The sequence below is a fragment of the Octodon degus genome, unplaced genomic scaffold (genome assembly GCF_000260255.1).
Source record: "Octodon degus isolate 3935 unplaced genomic scaffold, OctDeg1.0 scaffold00035, whole genome shotgun sequence".
NCBI classification, from domain to species: Eukaryota; Metazoa; Chordata; class Mammalia; order Rodentia; family Octodontidae; genus Octodon; species Octodon degus.
In genome coordinates this window covers 14,075,061-14,080,028 of record NW_004524611.1, presented here as the reverse complement: position 1 = coordinate 14,080,028, position 4,968 = coordinate 14,075,061, and the positions used below count along the sequence as shown (strand labels likewise).

Genomic DNA, 4,968 nt, shown 5'->3' with positions numbered 1-4,968 from the left:
AAGGTCAGTGAAATTCCCTCAGGATTTATCCTGAGATCCTGTTCCTCAGATTGTAGAACCTTTGTCAGTGTCAGCCATGTGGATGAGACATGGCCATTGCTTGGCCAATGTGCTCTCTGCGAAAGCCTGAGAGAATGTTTTCTCTCCATGTGACTCTCCTTAGGCGCACTCTACATCATCGATCACTTTCCTCTTTGGATTCATAATCTCCTTGATCAGAAAATTTGGGACACTACTGAGTTACATGACGTTATAGTACAAGTTCTCATCTTAGTGGCTTATTGACACCATGTCTCAAAGTAAAATATAAAAAGGGCTGAGGATGTAGTTCAGTGTGGAAGCCCTGGGTTCAATTCTAATACCTATGGAATAACAAAGATGAATCTCACAGACACATGTAGAAAGAGACACGCCAAAGCCAAATTACCTAGCATCTGACCCATCCACAGCTGAGCGTTAAGACCATGCCAATGTGATCTACAGTGATGCACTGGGAGAATGATACTGAGGAGCGTGGGTATTGAGTAGCAGGCACCAGGGAAGCCACTGGTCTGCTGGACAGCACCTGCTCTCCAGAGCTGGGCTGGTTACAGGGGAACTGATGTAAATCAAAATGCATCCAGGTGGGTATTTAATATTTGTGCACCGTCAACCACTGTGAAATCAGTGCAAAGATTCCTCAAAAAACTAGAATTGCAGGCCTTATTTGACTCAGCTGGTCTCCTTCTGGATATCTTCCCAGAAGAATTAAAAACATCATACCATGGCAATATATATGCGCCCATGTTTATAGCAGCATAATTTGTAATAGATGTTGGAAACAACCCAAATACCCATCAACCAAGAAATGAACAACAACAACAAAAAAGATGTGGTCTTTTTATACAACGGAGTATTATTCAGCCATAAAGAAGAATAATTTGGAAACTTTTACAGGTAAATGGATGCGACTCAAGACTATATTCATAAATGAAATAAATCAGATGTACATGTGTAAACATTGTATTGCCTCTCTAGTGTAAGAAGCTGAAAGAGTAAATTCAGATCCAGGATATACAACAGATATTGTAAAATGGGAAGAAAGTTCAAAAGGAAAGAGAAACTGGGATTGGAGAATGGAGAAAAGAAGGGAAAAGCAAAAAGTAATATGTTACAATCGTCATACGAATTTCTCTTAGTTCATTGAAAAGAAAGGTTTGTGCTAATATTGTTTGGACAAGTCAGTGCCATATCTTATACTCTAATTTAAAGATAACATGTGCAATGTAGTAACCACTGTTACCCTATTATCTGGTTTTGAAATTTTGTTTTATTTCTCTTCAAAATAAATTTTTTTAAAAATCAGCTTCACTGTGTGTAAGCTAAGTATGTACCTGTAATACAATAGCATGCAAGGCGGTTCTGATGTAAAAGAATTTATGTATGCACCTAACAAGAAGGTCAGCACAAAAACCTTGTCATGGAGTGCTGAGATTTTAATTTTTTCCCCACTTTATTTTTTATTATTTGCCTTTTTAAAAAGTGTGTGTTATTTAAAAGTAATTTAAACCAATTTTTTTTTTAGGAGAAAAAAAAGTCCAGGCCCTTGAGCCCAGTAATTCTCTCCCTGGAACATGCCTCTTCACTGTGTCATTGTTGGTGACAGGCTCCAACTGGTTGTTTGTTTTAATCCAAAGAAGGAATGCTATGAAGCTGTTAAAAAACAATTATGCAAGCAGATGTGGTGGAGCATACCTCTGATCCCAGCACTTCCGAGTCACTCACAGGCAGCACGATTGCCCAAGTTTGAGGCTAGCCTGAACCAAGGAAGGAAACTCCATTTCAAAAATACCAAAACCAAAAGACAATCAAACAAAAACCAACCCCAAAATGTTATGCAAAATCACAGTCCTCCTGTGCTCCAATGAAAAGACTGCCCCAACATATTAAATTAGAAAGAAAGTTATACTTGCTGCCCTGGTGCACATCTGTAATTCCAGCATTCTCAGAGGCTGTGGCAGGAGAACTGCAAGTTTGACCCCAGCCTGGGCAAGACACTGTTTCAAAATTAAAAAATTTATAATGGATTGAGGATGTCATAATTCCAGCACTCTAGGAGGCTAAGGCAGGAGGAATGCCATGAGTTCAAGACCAGCCTGAACAGTATAGTGAGTCAAGTCTGAACTATAAGACCCTGTCTTAAAAATCACCTCCCACCAAAAATTTTCTTTAAAAAAAGGATTGGGGATATAACTTACTGCAAATAAATAAATACAGGCTCATGCCTATAAATGCCAGCACTTGGGAGCCCAAGAACAGAGAATCCTGAGTTCAAGGCCAGCCTTGGCTATATGGCAAGGTCTTGTCTCAAAAATTCCCTATGAAGGTAGCACCATCAGTGGCTTCATTACTTCCAACAGGTCCCAGCTCTTAAAGATTCCAGCTCCATGGCACAGGAGACCCAGCTTCCAACACATGAACCCTCAAGAGATTCAAACCACACCTTAGCCCCAGGCAGTGAGACCAGAGAGTTTGAGGAATAGTAAATGTTCAAACTTGTGAGCGTTGGATGAAAAGTTTATTAATTACAAAATGAAACCAAAATTTTATAGTGGAGAATCTGGCTAATGCTAAAATAACCAAAGCGGGGGGGAGGGAGGAGGTCAACAGACCCACTACTAGGACAACACGGCATTAATTGCTAGCAGCTACAGTATCCTGTAAATGCAATACTATTTCTGTGTTCGACCCAAAATACATAACCTGAATCTTATCACAAGTAATCACTGGCTGGGTGTGTTGGCCCACACCTATAAGCATAAACCAACCCTCAGCGCACTCAGGAGGCTGAGGCAGAAGGATTACTGTGAGAGAGAAGTCAGCCTGGCTTACACACACAGTGAGATCAAGACCAGCCTGAACTACATAGCAAGACCTTATCTCCAAAAGCAAACTAAGAACAAATCACAAAAGCTGGGATGACATTCTACAAAGAGGTGGTCTGACATTTTGGAAAAAGTCAAGGTAATAAAAAATAGAAAGAAAGATCAAAGAAAAAGAATGGCTATAGTCAACCATGACATTAGATTTTAAGCCAGGAAAAAAGATTTTCTTTCTAGTATACAAGGATATTGCTGACAAACTATGAATAAACTCTAAATTAGATAACACAGTATATAAATGATAATTCCCTTACGTTAATTTTTGTAATTTGGTTATGTAAGAAAATGTATTGAAAGCTAGTTGGTGGCACACACCTGTAATCCCAGCACTCTGGGAGGCTGAGACAGAAGGCCCACAAGTTTGAGTCCAGTTGGAGTGACTTTGTGCCTTAGCTTGTGGCCCATAAAGCTCATTTTTAAAAACTGAGAGAGAACTCATATTTGCCTTCACTGTCTCACCCTTTTTTTTTTTTTTAAATAATGTCAATGCAATGACAACAGGTACTAAGCATTCACAACATGACATTCTACTATTTCATGTCCTTCTTATAGCAACTCTCTCAGGCTGGGAAGTCCTCAGCTCACACTCGGCACTGAAGCATAAACCAACCCTCAGGTACAAGAGCTGCAGTGATCACAAGGGTTAAAGTACCTTGGCAACAGCAGGGAACTGATACAGTGTGAGTCAAACCCAGACTGTGGTACTGGAGTCGCTCTGTAATCATCAGTGCATCTAGAACCAGCAGTATGTTCCTGCAGTTGATAATCTTGCCCTGCCAACAGATGACATTATTGCTCAAAATAACACTCCCCAGAGAAGGGCTGGAGCTACCCTGCATCTTCCTACCCCTAGAATTCCTCAGGCCCAGCACAGTACGGATGATCAGTATTTACGTGCCAAGTACCAAGGGAACGAGATGCTCTGGACCAGAGCTACTGATCTCCCCCAAGCTCCACGGCACTGCACACTAAAGGACAAGAAAGCAGCTGAGAACTGGGTATGGTGGTGCACACCTGTAATCCCAGCACTGGGGAGGCTGAGACAGGAGGATTGCCTGGAGTGGGAAGACGGCTTGGGTTACACAGTGAAGTTAAGGCCAGACTGGCAAGATCCTGTGTCAAAAAAAAAAAAAAAGTGTCCCACGTTTTCTCCTACACCTGCACCCATTCAGACAGAGCTTCTCCTGCTCACTGTTTGATACCCACAAGATTCATCACGCAGGCTACACTGCACCACTGATTCTGCTCTCTTGCTTCACCCTAGACCTGCCCTGATGGTATTAAAATCAAGCCTGCACCCCCAGGTCCTGCCAGCCAGGGTCCTCGAAAAGGTCACTGTGGGCGCTGTGCCTGTGCTGTGCGCCCTCCCCCCGCCACTCAGCTTGCACCCTCATCACCCCTCATCCTATCAGTCTTGTCCGCACTCAAGTGTGGTCCCAGAGCTTCAAGACCCTGGCCTACGTGGGGTGCTCTGCAAATGCTTGCTGAGAGCCACCTGCTGCCTGCTGCTCTATTAAGCAGTCACTATATAAGGGCCTAGGCAGAGTGCATCTGGGGGAAACCAAGCTGCCTGCTCTCTTAGGCAATGTGCACCGCACAATTCCACCTTTCTCTGCTTTGATATCTAGGAAGTTCTGAAGTGAGCTCTGTGCACCAACAGCTGCCCTGGCCTGCTTTGGGGTACAATGTCTTTTCTTTCAGTTGCTAGGCTCTTGGCTTTTAGTAGTTTCCAGGTTTCACAGGACACAACATAAGACACAAAAGTCAATAATTTACAGCCCAGTTGAGCCATGAAAGAACAGGGACCTTGTGGCCCAACAGACCTTGGTCCAAATGCTGTCACCTAGGAGCACATTACTGTTCTTCACCAGCACATGCTACAATTATGTGAGAGAACTACCCAGCACAGGGCCTGCCAGACAGCAGACACTGTGGTTAACCTTGACCCCTTTTATCTATTTTCATTAGAAATTTTAAAATAAGGAAATACATTCACACCTTTGGCATCCAGATCATCTTTTCTAGAAAGATCTATTTTTTTTTATTT

At 42.4% G+C, this 4,968-nt stretch overlaps 1 protein-coding gene and 1 long non-coding RNA gene across 4 annotated transcripts in view; one reads left to right on the top strand and one right to left on the bottom strand.

Moving 5' to 3' along the window:
• Nucleotides 1-3,961, top strand: part of LOC111816585 — a 19,925-nt gene extending 15,964 nt beyond the window's left edge. Inside the window, exon 3 of the long non-coding RNA XR_002820944.1 lies at nucleotides 3,824-3,961. This is a non-coding gene — a long non-coding RNA (uncharacterized LOC111816585). The remainder of the gene's footprint in view (nucleotides 1-3,823) is intronic.
• The window catches only part of LOC101573833 (NADPH--cytochrome P450 reductase), a 49,893-nt gene that overhangs the window by 38,337 nt on the left and 6,588 nt on the right, over nucleotides 1-4,968 (bottom strand). The gene's annotated exons all lie outside the window — the stretch shown is intronic.